General features: G+C 41.6%; 1 pseudogene; it reads right to left on the minus strand.

Annotated features, from left to right (window-relative positions):
- LOC122557541 (sodium- and chloride-dependent neutral and basic amino acid transporter B(0+)-like) overlaps nucleotides 1–12,355 on the minus strand; it is a 91,256-nt pseudogene extending 78,901 nt beyond the window's left edge.
- Nucleotides 12,356–17,603: the final 5,248 nt, after the last annotated feature.

Genomic DNA, 17,603 nt, shown 5'->3' on the forward strand with positions numbered 1-17,603 from the left:
CAAATCCAATCTACGAGGCTATTTGAACTGTGTGTGTGTTCACTTAAACCAGAGTGTGGAGTCACAGATTTTTGATATGGATATAAATGTTCATGAAGGATGGAATGCTGCCAGCCCACCAATTACCCCAGCTCTTCAAAACCTGAAGAAGCAGCAGCACAACAAATCTACCTGCATCACTGAGACCTAAATTAATCACTCTGAAGTTTAAATTTAAATCCCCAGCCATTTAGACTGTATAGAACAATCAGCTGCTACCAGTGAGGCCTGAAGAAAAATAACAAATGTTTTAGCAGTTACAGCAATTTTTTGTTGACATTTTTCCCCAAGGACCATCATAATCAGTAAATTGGCCCAGAGAGAGTAAGGGCAAAAGTGGTGAATGGTGTCTTAGTTTGGGGGTTGGCGTGGGTTGAGATGGCATGAGAAGTGAGATTGATGTGGTGATTAAGTGCGAAACATCAAATTACAAAATCATCCCATTTGAAGTTTAGCAACATTTTTAACTGATGACCATCGCAAGGTATAAAAAAAATTAAAATCAAACATCGGATTCATCCAAAAAACATAACTGAAATTCAAGCAATGAAATTGCTGTATTTACCTCAGCATCAGCCAGTCTGGAGATGTCTGACTGGCTTCTGATATAGAATTCAATTCCTTTAGAGGCCCCCTCCAAGGTAACCCCTCTGATCAGAAATATGGTGATAACCACATAAGGGAATGTCGCAGTGAAATAAACCACCTGACCACGGAGGGAAACTTGTTAGAGTTTTTTCTAAATTACTGCTACAACATTTGGATCCAGTTAAATGGAAAACTCAGCTTTATAATCAAATCTGAGAATGAAGCAGGAAACAATTGGAGAACTGATGACATGGAGGCTTTGTTCTGGCATCCTGCTATAATGGTCCACAAGATTCAGGTCATATGTGTATAGGTGAGGTCATGTTATAATTAAGTCCTTTTCAAAATACAACTCCAGCAGCCAGAATAAGAAATCAAAGATCTAGACAATCACTTCAAATACATTTCTTTTGGTAACAAACATTTACACGTTTACAATCACTATCAGTAGATGATGGACATGTGCTGGAGAAGGCAGTGATTATTGCATTATTTACATTATCTCCCCTCCTCTCTTTTCTTGCTTGGTTGCAGGATGTTCTGAAGTTGTACGAATTGCTGAAAAAGTACTCAGCAATGTCAGGCAGCATCTATTTGAGAGAAAGCGAGTTTTGGGTTCAGTGACCCTTCTTCAGAACTGATAGTAGCCAGGAAAAGGTTGGTATATATTGGGGAGGGGAGAGAAGTAAATGTTGGCAGAGATGCAGCCCAAAGAGAGAGAGATCTCGACAGAGAAACTATTGGCAGACAAAGGAGTGGAAATAGGTCAACTGCAGAAAGTTTGTCCCTAGTACCTATTGATTCCAGTTTTGCTAGGGCTCCTTGATGCCACACTCGGTTGAATGCAGCCTTGATGTCAAGGGCTGTCACTCTCGTCTCACCTCTGGAATTCAGCTCTTTTGTCCATGTTTGAACCAAGGCTGTAATGAGGTCAGGATCTGAGTGTCCCTGGCGGAACCCAAACTGGGTGTTTGGTTATTGCTGAGCAGGTGCTGCTTGATAGCACTGTTGAACACCTTCCATCACTTTACTGATGATCGAGAGTAATCTGATGGGGTAGCGCTTGCAGCAATTGATTTGGTTCCAAGCAGCTCAGTGATACTTCTAATTAGTGGATGACTGTCTTGAATGATAATATTATCTCAGTCTCAGCTTAAACTGAAGATATTAACGATCTTTAAAAGACTGGGACTAACTCTTCAGTATGTTTCCACAAAGTCATTAACTGCGGCTTGAAGATTCTCTCTTAAGAGAGCGCAAATGACATTGTCCTCCATGTTCTGAAGTTCCACAAGTGAGATTAGTATTATTTTCTGCTTGGATTTTAAATAGTTTAAATTGAAATGTTTTATCTCCATGCTGTTGACATGCCTTCAAGAAGGTTCAAATCATTTATCAATCTGACACAGGTCAAGTTCTAGTCCACTCCGTCATTTAAGATCAAAGGCAATCTCTGCTCACAATGTGATCGCTTCATTTGGGAGATAAAGGTGACCACCCTGCAGAACGCCTACATTCTGTCTGCAAAAATGACCTATTAGTGTGGGTCTGGAGTTGCATGTAGACCAGACCAGATGGAGATGGTAGATTTCCTTCCTGGAAGGACATTAGTGAGTCAAATTGTTGGGAAAACCAATCAGCAATGGTTTCATGGTCATCAGCAGATATTTAATTCAAATTCTGTCATCTGCCATGGCAGGATTCAAACCTGGGTCCTGAAAATGGCAAACAATTTATTAACGTTTCTTCATCACAGTTTAATTAGATGGATTTCAAAATCACTGAATCTCAGCCGATAATCAAAGGTGACAAGACACACTCTATCTCTCTATCTTGTGTGTTTTCTTATCATATGTTAAAATACACAATGTGACATAATGTGATCTCACGGAATGCAGGGAGAACTAGCCATTTGGATACAGAACTGCCTCAAAGGTAGAAGACAGAGGGTGGTGGTGGAGGGTTGTTTTTCAGACTGGAGGCCTGTGACCAGTGGAGTGCCACAAGGATCGGTGCTGGGTCCTCTACTTTTTGTCATTTACATAAATGATTTGGATGCGAGCATAAGAAGTACAGTTAGTAAGTTTGCAGATGACATCAAAATTGGAGGTGTCGTGAACAGCGCAGAGGGTTACCTCAGATTACAACAGGATCTGGACCAAATGGGCCAATGGGCTGAGAAGTGGCAGATGGAATTTAATTCAGATAAATGCGAGGTGCTGCATTTTGGGAAAGCAAATCTGAGCAGGACTTATACACTTAATGGTAAGGTCCTAGGGAGTGTTGCTGAACAAAGAGACCTTGGTGTGCAGGTTCATAGCTCCTTGAAAGTGGAGTCGCAGGTAGATAGGATAGTGAAGTAGACGTTTGGTATGCTTTCTTTTATTGTCTTATAGAGTCTTATAGTCTTTGCTCGCAGCACAGCCCAACTCTGGCTCTCAATTGAGAGTATGGTGCTGGAAAAGCACAGCCGGTCAGGCAGCGTCCAAGGGGCAACACAGTCGACGTATTGGGCACAAACCCTTCATCAGGAATGAGGGCACTCAGGTAATTTGTAATAGATTTTTATTTGACAAAACCTGTAACGTGAGGAATTGTAAAACCAAATTAAGAGGGGACCTGTCTGAATAAACAATTCTTGCAATAAATGCTGATTTATTGTAGGAATACCCAATACACGAAAGAAGACATTCGTGATTTAAAACATGTTTCCTATGTTGGTTGAACCTTTAGTGTATAATCACTCAATCCTTTACAAAGCTATGGGGCACATGAATTATAGCCATAATGTGACCTTGTGATAACAGATAATCTTAGATCCCCTTTTAAGACAACCATGTGGATTGCTAGCAAAAATATCCCCAGTCTCCCACATCTATTCTTAAGGGTTCAAATTCCACAATTTAAATGATGTGCCTTTGCCTTTGCAGAGTAAGAGATGATATCGGCAAGAGATGTCCTTGTCTATACTATAGCTGATGCCGTATGGCATGATATGGCCAGGGACAGTGTTGAGGAAACCCATGTCCCTTCATCCAGCTGTGTGGAAAGTGTTGCCATCTTGAATCATTGACGTCATCGAACAAAAACATTTAACTTCACTCTGAAACATAACTTCAAGATTGGTGAACGTTTTAGAAGTACAATTATTGGAAGATAGCTGTCGGGTTTAACCTTACACTTTTTTTTTCAAGCAGCAGCATTTGTATTTGTAACCTTCCAGTTCTCCAGATCCACCCACAATCCCTGTCTGTACAATAAGTCCAAAGATCACTGGTTGTTCCAGTCTGTATGATCACAACTGTTTGGCTATGCGGATGGGTCTACACTGGAGTTGCTCCTTTGCATTAGAGTGTAAGTGGAGTTTGGTGAAAGAGGGATGAGGTGATCAACCCCTCCTTTTCTTAGCATTGAGTATTGCCGCTGTTTAACAGAAAAATAAAATCTTAAGGAATTTTGAATATAAGGGGAAAAAGCACCTTTAAAAAAACTTTTACAGTACAGTGCGGCAGAAGTTTGAGGGAGCGCAAATCTGGCAAAGAGTAGCTGAGCAGAACAGCAGGAAAACTTTCAAAAGAGCATCACAGTAAGATCTTCACTCGATCCAGATGTAGAGCTTCTGAACTATCATCAGGAATCAGGGCTGCTGATTGTGTCTGTACAGATGGTGAGTGTGAATGTCATCGCTTACTGTTGATAAATTTCTTATGTTGTGGCTTTTATAGTTTGTGTGGTCTATACTTTCCTTTTAATGAAGTTAAAGGAAGAAGTTCCCATAATAATTGATATTATTTGATTTTAAAAGGCTTTTAAATATTTAATCCAAAAGCTGGAAAAAGTGACAGGAGAGCTCCAAGCTGTGGTTGTGCTCCTGCTACTCCATGTGGGAAGCTGGGAGCATTCCCTTTGCCTGGGACCAGTATGTATGCAGGAAATGTCTCCTGGAAGTCTGGGATGATGAGCTGGAGCAGTAGCGGGGGTCCTGAGCATTCCGCAAAGCTGAGAGAATCATGGATAGCATGTATAGAGAGGTGGTTACCTTGAAGGCTGAGACTCCACAGGCTGAATGGGAATGGGTGACCACCAGGGGAGTAAGATGACTAGGGAGGAAGTGCAGGAACCCCCTATGGCCATTCTCCTGCAAAAAATAGATACATTGCTTTGGATACTGTTGAGAGAAATGGTCTCTCGGGAAAAACAGCAACAGTCAAATTTGTTGCAACACAATTGGCTCCGCTGCACAGGAGAGGAGGAGAAAGAGTGGGAATGCAATAGGTATAGGGCCTTTAATTGTAAGAGTAATAGATAGATCTTTCTGGATCAGAAAGAGACTTTAGGATGACCTGTTGCCTCCCTGGTGCTAGGATCAAGGACATTTCATAGCAGCTATAGGAAATGGTAGAGGGAGAGGGGGAACAGCCAGTGGTTGTGGTACACATTGGTACAAATGACCTAGAGCTTTTTTTTAAAAAAAAGGATAAGCTACTAAAAGTTGAAGATGGGGAGTTAGGAAAAAATGTGAAGAGTAGGACCTCAAAGCGAGTGATCTCAGGATTATTGTTAGTGTCACATGCTAGTCAGTAGAAATTGCAGGTAATGTTGGAAGAATACGTGGCTGGAACGAAGGTATGAAGGAGAGGGTTTTGGGTCCATAGGACGTTCTGGGGGGAGGTGGGATGTTATTACACACCTCTGGAACAGATAGGACTGAACCCAGGCCTACCAGCCCAGAGGTAGTACCACTGCCACTGCACCACAAGATCCCTTCAGGGGAACTAGAACCAGTACAGACTAGGCTGTTTACAAATGGGTGGGACTGGGACTGGGACTGATGTCAGGGCAAATATTTGTCAGTGTGGTTGACGCAGGTTTAAATTGGAATAGCAGGGGTGGGTGAGAAGCTAAACAGGTGACCAGAGAAAGAGAAACCAGGAAGACAATAAAAGAACATTAAAGTGCAAAACAAAAGGGAGATCGGGTAATCAAGGTTGAGAGACAAAGAGGGCCATGGTACAAAGAAAAGTTATGATGATAAAAATGGGACAAAAGGCAAGCCTTAAGGCTTTACCTTAATGCATGAAGCATTTGGTATGAGTAAAATTGATATGATCTCATAACTAATATAGAAACCTGGTTTCAAGGAGGTCAGGGAAGTCTGATCTATCAGAAGGACTGGGAAGAAAAATGTGGTGTGGTAGCATTGTTAATGAGATGAAGGAGGATGGTTGACAGAGATGATTTGAGGCTCAGATGATTTAGTCATATTGGGTGGAGGTAAATAATGGCAAGTGAAGGAAGAATTGGAATAATGTGTAGACCCCTAAACAGTAGCCACACAAAGTATAAATTAACAAATAAATGCTTCTGAAAAGAATAGAGCAATCATTATGGGTGACCTTAATCATCTTGTTGATTGCATCAATCAAGTTGGAAATGGCATTGCGATAACCAATTGATGGAATGCATTAAGAATAGTTTCTTACAGCAGCATGTCATGGAGCCAACCAGGAAACAAGTTATCCTGGATCAGATAATGGGGAATGAGAGAGACTGAATAAATTACCTCAGTAAAAGATCCATAGTAAGTAGTATTCATAACATGATAGAATTTAACATTCAGTTTGAGAGTGAAGTAAAGGGAATTATGATGAAATGGGGTTGGAGTTTGCTGAAGTGGTCTAGGCATATAGATTAGCAGGAAGGACAGTAAGCAAGGACTGGCAAACATTTAAGGATGTAATTCATGACTCTTAGCAAAAGTATAACCCAGTAGGGAGGAAACGTTCTGAGAGAGGTATAATCCAACCATGACTAATCAAGGAAGTATAAGGAGGCAAAAGTCAGTGATAGCCCTGAAGACTGGGATAAATTCAGAATCTAGCAAAAGAAGAATAAAATGATAGATTTTTTTTTGATGAATAGGGGAATCGAGGGCTACATGGAAAATACAGGAAAATGGACGTGTGGAAAATTGGATCAACCATGAGCCTATTGAGTGACAGTACAGGCTCAAAGGTATGAATGGCCTACTCTGGTTCTTGTTTCTCAGTCTTACATATTTTGTAAAGAACACAAAGCTGTCTTTCAATGTGAACCCTTCGACAACTTTAATGCCTTTGGATTAAATGGTTGGAATCAATAGTTAAACAGTTATTCTCTTTTGGGAAATGAGAAGAATGGGAAAGAGATGAGACTTGGAAATAAAAGCCACAAAAAGTTAACAATTTTGTGAGCCGCACAGAATAAGGGCAATGCAAATGAATGGCAATATCTGGGAGAAAAACTCCATGAAGTATGCACAAAGGCAGAAATGGACAGAAGCAAATACAGAAAAATAGAGACAATGGACACAGGCAAAAATAGTACAATTTTGGAACAGGTGAATAGCTGAGCAGCAAAATAAAGAGACTAATTTTCTTTTATTTTTCTCATGATTAATGGTAGCTGTTGTCAGCATGGTATATGATGTAGCTGTGTTTAGTAGATCTATCTGAGATGACTTGAATAGATTCATAGATTGATACCAATAAGGATTGGTATCTAAGTTACTGATACCATGTGAGGAATTTGCCTGTCCAAACTCTTTGCCAGAAGATTGGCTAGTCTTGATAAAACAGAATAAGTCTGTTACATAGTGCATAATAACTAATCACATTGCACCTTAGTTACAACAACAAAATCAGAAGTTGCTGGAAAAGCTCAGCAGGTCTCTGAGCATCTGTGGGCAGAAATCAGAGAACGCTTCAGATCGACTGATCCTTCCTTAAATCAGTTACGTGATGGTTGCTTGAGAGACATCAGGCTCAGTTATAAGAGTTAAGTACGCACTATTGTTTGCTACCTGCCTTACATTAGACCAGCTGCTTAGGTCAGGAACATGATATCTGAGGTGTGGAACTGAATTGAATGATGTTTATTAACCCTTTCAGGTACTAACTATTTTAACTGTTCTTTCAGCATTAATTAACATTTTATTTTATTTCAAATAGCCACCTTTTTATTTATTACTGAGAAACCTGCAAGTCCACTGACTCAATGCCATGATCCCTGTTGCTTTCTAACCAAGTCTTTTTGCTGTATGCTTACAGAGAATGGTCACTGAAACTATTGTCCATTTCTCTCCCTCACTCAGATTGACAGAATGAACAATGACCAGTCGGTGTTTACACTTTCCCCAACAGAAGTGAACTCTGTACCTTTGGAAGTCCCACTGCATGTTTCATCTGCTCCCCACCAATTGAAGCACTCTGCTCACGGACTGGAAGGAAGCAAATGGGTAGTACAGACAGTAGGTGAGGATGCAGTTGTATGAAATGTTCGAAACTGTAATCACAAGCACCATTGGGAGCCCCATACCTTTTTAAAATTAAACAAGGAATGCAAATTTAGTTTACAAAATAATGTTTTGAAATGAATTCCTGACCACTGATTTTAGCTAAACAGACAGACAAATGATCTTTTTAGCTACAGTCAGTCCAGTGAGACCAATGAGACTGTCCAGGCTGACCACAGCTGGGAGGGAATGTCACTGCCTTGCCTAAGTTTGAATCAGAGTCCAAGTTGGAACATGGATTTAGAGACTCTCTGATACATGAGGAGGTGGGTGAAATATAAGAGGAAATTGCATTTGATATAAGGCTTGAGTGGGAGAGTCATGGGTCCCAACCAAAATGTTAAATTTAAATTTAGAACTTCAAATAAATGTTAATGGGTAAGCTCTCAGCCCAACAATAGAATATTCTGAAGGAAGTTTCTGGTCCAATACAAAAACAGAACATTTCAGAAAAGATGAAGAATTCTACTTGAGAGTAAACATTCCATTGTCAGTAAATGAGAGAAGAGACAACCAGGGGAAAAGAAAAGGCTTCAATAAATATGAGGAGATATTGAAATCTAGCAGATTGGGATACCTTTTTTTTAAAAAAAATGAGGAAGACCAAGCAAACAACACATAAAAATGCTTTGTTCAACATTGCTTGAAAATTATGAACCTTTATAAATATGTCTTCAAACCTAAAAACTAATGAGAATTGGAGTTGGAAGCACAGTGAGGTGTAAGGATTTTCTAAAACTGTAGTACAGGCTTTCTTGGAATTTGATATTACACCCAACTGTTCCACCTAAATGAACCAGTATTACTCAGCAGAAAATCTTGTTTTCTTTTGTCTCTGATGCATAACATGGTTAATTCAAACATCATTCTACAACCATGAGCATGTAGTCCAGGGTGACACTTCCATGCAGTACTGATGGAATCTTCTAAAATGGGACTGGTGTCTTAAAGGGCCTGTTTGACAAGTGGATCTAAACATTTCCCCTTTGCACTATTTTGAAGTAGTGTGGGAGAGCTGTTTCCACTGACCCAGCCAGTGCTTATCCATAAACTTTGCTATTATCTCTTCACTATCCCATTGTTATTTATTGTAGCTCATTGTTCTCAAATTGTCTGCTACATTTCGCTGCATCACATTTAACACACTTCTAATCTATTGCACTTGCCCTGATACATTTGGCAAGCTCCAGTTTAAACCTCTGACTTGATGGAAATTAAACAACATTACTTGGTTAAACTGTTACTAAGCATGAGTTATTCAAGAAATACCAACCTTATAACAAGGGCACAGCTTTCCACACTCCAACAGCTCTGAGGCTGGCAAGCTGGCCAAAGGATTGTTCCAGGAAAAATAATGGTATTCAAAAAACAAGAGCCAGCATGAGGTGTAGGGAATAAAGAATGCACCCGGAAAATATAGGGAAGGACTTCAATGGAGGGTTCAATCATCTGTTCAAGCTGTATTTCCTCCTTTATATCAGGTGGGTCCCATTGAAATTATGCCTCTTTGAAGCTTTGACTTGGGTTCAGATGTCTTGTTGTACGCTAAGATCATCACTGTATAACTCAGGACTTTACTGGCCCACCTTCCAATGCATCAGTCTAAAAAATCTCACACTTGGCATTGGAGTGGATTGTCTGCAGAGGACATGCAATTCCAATCTTCCAGCTCAGCACTGTCCCCATGACCTGTCCTGCCTGCCAATCTCCCTTTCCACCTATCCTCTCCGACCTATCACCTTCATCCCCACCTCCATCCACCTATTGCACTCTTTGCTCCATTCCCCCCTCCCATGTATCTCTTCATCCCTGAGGCTCTCTTCCCCGCCCCCCCCCCCCCCCCCACCCCATTCCTGATTAAGGGCTTTTGCCCAAAATGCTGATTTTCCTGCTCCTCAGATGCTGCCTGGCCTGCTGTGCTTTTCCAGCACCACTCTAATCTTGACTGATCTCCAGTATCTGCAGTCCTCACTTTCACCTGTTGTATTTCACTACTGAAGGAAGATATGTATATAAACTTGGTGAGGGGATATTGGTAAGTGAGCATAGCTTAGGAGATAGGTAAGGGACTAGGTGATATGTAGGAGAGGGGGTTGGGATGCAAGTTGGTAGCGGGGGTATATGTGAGTTGAGTGAGGGAGTTACATGGCAGGGAAGTGAGGGGTAATGTGAGAGATGGGAAAGGGGTCAGTGGGTTGTGGATTTGGGGGAGTAGGTATCAGATGTCCAGAGGCAGACGATGGGTCAGCTATACAGTGGGCATTGGTCAATTGTTGTATGTTGTTGACTATCCAGAGACTGGCAGCTCATGGTTATACCAAATATCCATTGATGTATCTGCCTGTCTATCAATACATTGATCTGTGTTTCTCTATCTGTCAATCTATCAACCCATCTCTCCCTATGTAGAAACTCAATGTGCTCATTCCCGATTCATTGCCCATAATTACTGTCTGATTATGTGGGTATAAATGTGCATCAATATACAGGAGATGCTGTGCTCACTCCTGTGGTACCTAATGTTGGTAAATAGAGTTAATTTGAAAGAAATTCTCACCTCTTTCTCCTGGAATTAGAATATTTTCTGTCTCCTGATAGGATTGTGTTGCAGCATTTTTATGCATTTTTTCCTGGTTTTTGTATTACCTTTTTGAAGTGATAGGGATCTGACGACCCATCAAATAACTTTACAGGAGTCTGTGCACATTTCATCTGTAATTCTTTAATACAGACTATGTAGACAGTTATGGATCTATACAAGCCCGAGTATGTCCTTCATGAAGGTCTCTTAGTCATGTTATATCTTCATTTTTCATGGCCCCCTGATCTCACAGCCTCATGCTGTTAGAGCACATCTCCACAACTTTCATCGATCTAGGATTGTGGGGTTTTGAAGAGTGTCTGGCATAAGTAGGCTAGAACACAAATAGAACACAGTCTAACTGAAGACTGATAACTGACGATTTCAGATCCGGTGCTGTAAATATAGCAGATGTAAATAAATCAAGCATTTTAAGCAACACTTCAAAGGATATTCAAAATTCATAGATTAACAATTCTACACACGCCAGGGCTCAGACATTTTATTTTGAAACCAATCTATTTGATATATCTTGCTCTTCCCTCTAATTATAACTCACGATCCAAAATGCTATAGCTAAAAATCTGTGGGATTGGATGTTTTGTTCCTCACAAAATGTATCCAAATGAAATTCGACATTTCCTTTATTTTTGTTGACTGGACTGCTCTTTTGTAAAGAGATGAAATAATTCACCAAAGTTTATTTTTCATCTGATGCATTTTGGATCCTATACAGTACCTCCTCAGTTTCTGCAAGCTAGGTAAGGGAATCTCCAGACATTACCCAGACCCATAGCATAACCCATCACTGAGAGCCAAGTAGTCAGTCTTTGAGGACCTGATCCCCCCTCCACATTCTCATCACCTTCATTCACACTTGTGTTAGTAATAGTCTGACGGAAAGAAGGGAAGTGGCCAACTCAGAAATGAGAATTTCACAGACTAGAATTCAAGCGAAAAGTACAACATTCCATAAGATAAGAGGATAATTAGGCCATTCAGCCCATCAAGCCTGCTCTGCCATTCAATTGTCACTGATATGTTTCTCAATCTTATTTTCCTGCCTTCTCCTGGTAACTCCGGTTCCCCTTATTAATCAAGTACCTATCTTTCCTCTACTATACTGTGGTGTTCTCTGCTTAGCAGCAATCTGTTGGTGGTTTGGAATAGTGCACAGACCCTGAAGAAAGACTCTGCAATTCGCAACAAACAAAATCTCAAAACCCATAGCATTGTGAAACTTGAAAGGGTTCAGAAAAGATTTACAAGGATGTTGCCAGGGTTGGAGGATTTGAGCTATAGGGAGAGGCTGAATAGGCTGGGGCTGTTTTCCCTAGAGTGTCTGAGGCTGAGGGGTGACCTTGTAGAGGTTTACAAAACTATGAGGGGCATGGATAGGGTAAATAGGCAAAGTCTTTTCCCTGGGGTGGGGGAGTCCAGAACTAGAGGGCATAGGTTTAGGATGAGAAGGGAAAGATATAAAGGGGACCCAAGGGAAAAATTTTTGACACAGAGGGTGGTACATGTATGGAATGAGCTGCCAGAGGATGTGGTGGAGGCTGGTACAATTGTAACATTTAAAAGGCATTTGGATGGGTATATGAATAGGAAGGGTTTGGAGGGATATGGGCCGGGTGCTGACAGGTGGGACTAGATTGGGCTGGGCTATCTGGTCGGTGCCGACGGGTTGGACCGAAGGGTCTGTTTCTGTGCTGTCCATCTCTGTGAGTCTATCTCTGAGAGTTTTATGTGAGTAGAATGTGATGTTTTGATAAAATACTCACCCTGTCTTTTGGAGGATGTTTGGTTGTCATTCTGTGGGATCCCAAATACAATCCATTGATGTTCCATTTTTGGACAATGATTCTTGCATTGCTCAGGTATTGGATGTATGCAGTAAGGAGAGTACTTTAGTCTGAATGGAGTGAACTCCCTAATGCTAGTGTCTGTAGTTAAGGCTGATGCTGCTTCTCTGTGCACCACCTATCAGAAGTCAGTCCCTTAGACTGTTTGACACACGTTGAGCCACACCCTTTTCAGTCAGTTCTTAATAAAGATCCTCAAATATTTCTCCTGTTGATTAGTCAATTTCCATATTAAACATTTCTAATGCAGGTGATCAGCATACGTTTCAGAACATTCCAGGTCAATGTGCAGCTGTTTTGCACAGACAGGTTTGAGTACTGCAACTGTTCTGAAGGGAGCAGGACAAAATGAATTTACTCCAAGTGGGAGCTCAGGCAAAGCAGAGCATGGTCTGTGCTTATTTGTTTAAAAATGGGGAAGTCCATGTTAACACCAGAAAGCTAAAGGTGATCCACTGGTGCTAATGTTCATTTTACACCTGTAACTTTGTATTTGAAATGTTTGGTTGTGCCAGTGACATTGAGAGAGGTACTGATGTAGTAAAAATGCCATTAGATTAATAATCCAGAACCTTAGGTTAATGATGTGGGTCATGAGTTCAAATCTCATCAGGGCAGTTGAGGATATTTTAATTCAACAAGGTGAGAAATTTAAAAAGCTAGTCTAGTGGCAAGCATGTAATGGCTGGTGATTGTCATTAGTAGACCACATGGATCTTAATGTCCTTCACGAAAGGATATAATCAATTCTTCACTATTTTGAGAGCAGACAGAGCATCCAACACCAACCCTAAGCACCAGAAATAACACAGAGCACTGCTGACCCTGCGATGTCCTCCTTACTAATATCTGGGGACTTGTGCTTGAGAGCTGCCCATGGACTTTTCAAGTACGGTGATTCAGTGGTTAGCAGTGCTGCCTCTCAGCAACAGGGACGCAGGTTCAATTCCAGCCTCTGGCGATTGTCTGTCTGTGTGAAGTTTGCACGTTCTCTGTGTGGGTTTCCTCCTACAGTCCAAAGATGTGCAGGTTAGATAGATCGGCCATGCTCAATTGCCCATAGTGTCTGGTTATGGTAGCTTTAGGAATAGAGTAGGGGCTTGAGTCTGGGTGGGATGCTCTCCAGATTTGGTATGGCCTTGTGCCGAATGGCCTGTTTCCAAACTGTCGGGGATTCTATGGAAGCAGCAGGCTGACATTCTCATAACCATGGAATCATAGATTACAATGTTCACCCACTTCACTATCCCTGGCAGGCCAGCCCATCCAGAGGTGCTGGTACACTGGCATCGATGCAGGGGTTGGGCATGGCGGGAACTGTGAGGTTGTAGATCTTCTCGTAACATTGAGTAACCTACACATGTCCAACGTGGGTAAGGCTCAACTACTGTTTAACCAAGTACTACCCCCATTCCTAGTGGATGAAACAATACACCACTTGGAGGGTATGCAGAGCTTGGCAATGGTACTGAATGTACTTTGTTGGGGCACTTAGTTGCCCAGCAGTGAGAATGGCTCCCCAAGCTGAATGAGTTATAAAGGACAGAGCTGCCAAACTGAATCTGCAGCTGGTGATGAAGGAGCCAGCCCAAGGAAACAGTCATCTTGACATTGTCCTCCTCAGTCTACCTGTTAGAGATGTGCTTATGATGACTAAGTCCCATCTTCACATTGGAGATACAACCTTCAAACGGCTGTCAGCAGCCACAGAATTATATTCAACCAAAATTTGCAGACTCAAAGCCTGGGATATCCTTACTATATCACCAAGCCAGAAGATCAGCCCTGATTTCAACGACAAGTGCAGAAGAGCATACTAAGAGCAACACCATATTAACAGAGTTGATCTTTTTAATAATGATTCAAGTGGACTGCGTCGTTAGCTAGCTGGGTCGATTGACTGTTGGGTGCCGATCAGTGCAATTCCATCAATGTGATCAGTCCCATCTTATTTCTCAGTTTCATCTGTATAACTTATTGGACAATCCCCCAGGAATATCCTCCCTATTTAAAGCTGTAATGTTGACCCGAATTACAAACGCCACTGACCAACCTCTCGCGTCCCTTTCTATCCTTCCTATAGCATTGGCACCCTGCACAATAAGCTTCCAGTCCTGTTCCTCCTTTAGCCATGTTTCTGTAATAGCTATGATATGCCAGTCCCATGTTCCCATCCATGCCCTGAGTTTATAGGCCTTACCTGTCAGTCCTTTTGCATTGAAACAAATGCAGTTTATTTATCAGTCTTCCCTGGTTCTGTGCTGCGCTTTTGCCTGACTTGTCTATTTATCTTGCTTCCTTTTAACTTCTGTACCTAACTACCAGACTAGTTAAAGGGAGGTAATCGGGCACATTTTCAGGAAAGCCCCAGAGTGCATCGCAATCAAGAGCAGATTACCTGTGTTTGTTTCTGGGGGGGAGGCGGGACTCGTACAAGTTTTATGGTTTGGTGAAGTTGTTGATGATTGTGTTGGCGAGGTCTAAATTTTGCAGGGGTCTAGTGAGTTGGTGTGCAGAGACATATTGAAGAACCACCAATGCAGCCCAGAAATTGGTGCAAATATATTCAAATTAAGGCAGAAAGGAGCGTACCAAAGCTGGATGGCATTTCTTTCAATGCAAGGAACTTTGTGAGTAAGGCAGATGAGTTGGTTAATGTAAGGGGAATATGATATCATTGCCATCACAGAGACTGTTGCGGTTGAGGGAAGAACAAGACTGTAAGCACGATATCCTGGGGTATGGAATCCTCAGATGAGATGGGAGTGGTGGATGAGGCTGTAAAAGAAGGGGGGTCGTGACATTGATCCGGGAGTCAGTTATTGCCTTGAGGAGGGATAATATCTTTGAAACAAACACAAACGATGCTGCAGAACACAGCAGCTCAGGCAGAATCTATAGAGAAATAAACAGAGTTAACTCTCCGAGTCCGAATGACTCTGCTTCAGAGCTGAACGGTGTAGGAAAATAGGTCTTTATAGTTTTGGCAGAGGAGGAACAAGGGGCAAGAGGACCAATGCTAAAGACAGGCATCAGTGGCTACAGCACAGGATGGCCGCTCCTGATGTTTGGTGGCAGCAATGGCTATTGCTCCTTTCACGGTTATTTTTCCCCACGGGAGAGTTGGTTGAGGCCGAGCCCCATGCAGTCCCAGATTTATGGCCGGCTCCGGCTCTGGTGCTGAGGTCACAGAGGCTTTAGCACCAATGGTGGAGGAGGCCAGAGCGATTACCAAATGCTGTGTCTGGAGCAGCATCACAGCAGGAGCAGGAGGTAGGGGCATGGCTGGTCACAAATGGTTAGGATGCAGGTAAAGCAAGCAATTAGACAAGTTAATAGAATGTTACCATTAATCATCAGGGGAGTTGAATACAAAAATTGTAGGAATTATGCTCCATTTATACTGACGAGATTGCATCTGGAGTACTGTGCTTATTATTGGTCACAATAAGAAAGGATGTAAATATTGGATCAGGTAAACTTTATTACTTAAATGTCATGTTGTTAAATATGTCAATAGACTTAAAGTTACACCTGAACTTTCTGTATTTGTATTTTAACTGTTTTGTAAGGATAAAGCATGTGTATCTTAAAGCCTGGTAGTAGACTTTAGGTGGCACTGTGGCTCAGTGGTTAGCACTGCTGCTTCACAGTACCAGGGACCCGGGTTCAATTCCCACCTCGGGTGACTGTCTGTGTGGAATTTGCACGTTCTCCCTGTGTCTGTGTGGGTTTCCTCCGGGTGCTCTGGTTTCTTCCCACAATCCAAAGATGTGCAGGTTAGGTGGATTGGCCATGCTAAATTGTCCATAGTGTTAGGTACATTAGTCAGGGGTAAATGTAGGGGAATAGGTCTGGGTGGGTTACTCTTTGGAGGGTCGGTATGGACTTGTTAGGCTGTAGGGCCTGTTTCCATACTGTAGGAAATCTAATCTGGACCAGTTCAATCACATCTGGAACACCATGCCTTACAGTTGCCTTTAAATAAAATAAAAAGGTTATGGTTAGGGCTGTTTCCTTGATATCTTTTGATGGTGTTTGGTTTTGGTTTGTTATTGTCACATGTACCAAGGTACAGTGAAAAGCTTTTTATTTTGCGAGCAGTATAGGCAGATCTAACCGTACAAGGGACATGATAGAACTGAGCATGAAATACAGTGTTACGGCTGCAGAGGAGGTGCCCACAGAGCAAGGTCAACATTAAGTTTGAGAGGCCCATTCAGAAGTCTAGTGACAGCTCTGCCACATAACCACGGGAGCTACTGCTTCATTAAAATGTCCATTAGCCAGATCGAAACACCTAAATCAGAACTACAAAGTGAACCACCTTTTTAGCCCACTTAAAAAAAACTAACAACTTACATTTTTTGCTCTCTGAGTAATCAAGCCTTTTTTTTTTACAATCAAAACAGAAAAAGGAAAGTTACATTTTGTCAAAATTCCCCTGAAGATGCTTGAAGGAATTCTGAACAATGAGAAGCTTTTGATAGCTAAGGTGCACTTCGGGAGTCTATCAATGACTTCCACAAAGGACTTGCAGGCTGCTAACTCCAGCTTTCGATTTTCAGACAAGACTTTTCAAAGTAAGTACGTAGATATACCAGCATTCTTCTGTCCTTTTGTACTATGGTCACTTCTAATTGAATAATCTCTTTATTCTTTCCAATTTGGTCTCTCCATGTATACTTGCGAGCGTGCATGTGTTATGTAGTGTCTCTGCCTCCACTGCATCTATGAGTGTATGAAATAAACCCTACTTCTAGCCTAACTTTACAGATTTGTCACGTGGACAAAATGAGTGTCCGCAAACAGACAAGCTGGGGATATAATTTCTGCTACGTAAAACAGAAGGAAAAGTACAAGCACCATCTACTTTCTGGCAGGCAGAGAGTAGAGAGTATGATTTGTTTTAAAACTTTATATTCTGTCCATAACAAGATCGATATAACCTTTGCCCATCCACATCATGCCCGAAACGTCAATTCTCCTGTTCCTTTGATGCTGCCTGACCTGCTGCGCTTTTCCAGCAACACATTTTCAGCTCTGATCTCCAGCATCTGCAGTCCTCACTTTCTCCCATCCATACCACACCCATTTTACAAACAGAATCCACAAGAGATAGTTAGCAATAATTCAACGTCTTTGAAAATCTCAATCTTTCAGAATAAATAATACCTCACTTGAATAGTCACATTGA

This window comes from Chiloscyllium plagiosum, unplaced genomic scaffold (assembly GCF_037043375.1).
Source record: "Chiloscyllium plagiosum isolate Xiang-an unplaced genomic scaffold, Cpla_swu_hap1 HiC_scaffold_11, whole genome shotgun sequence".
NCBI lineage: Eukaryota > Metazoa > Chordata > Chondrichthyes > Orectolobiformes > Hemiscylliidae > Chiloscyllium > Chiloscyllium plagiosum.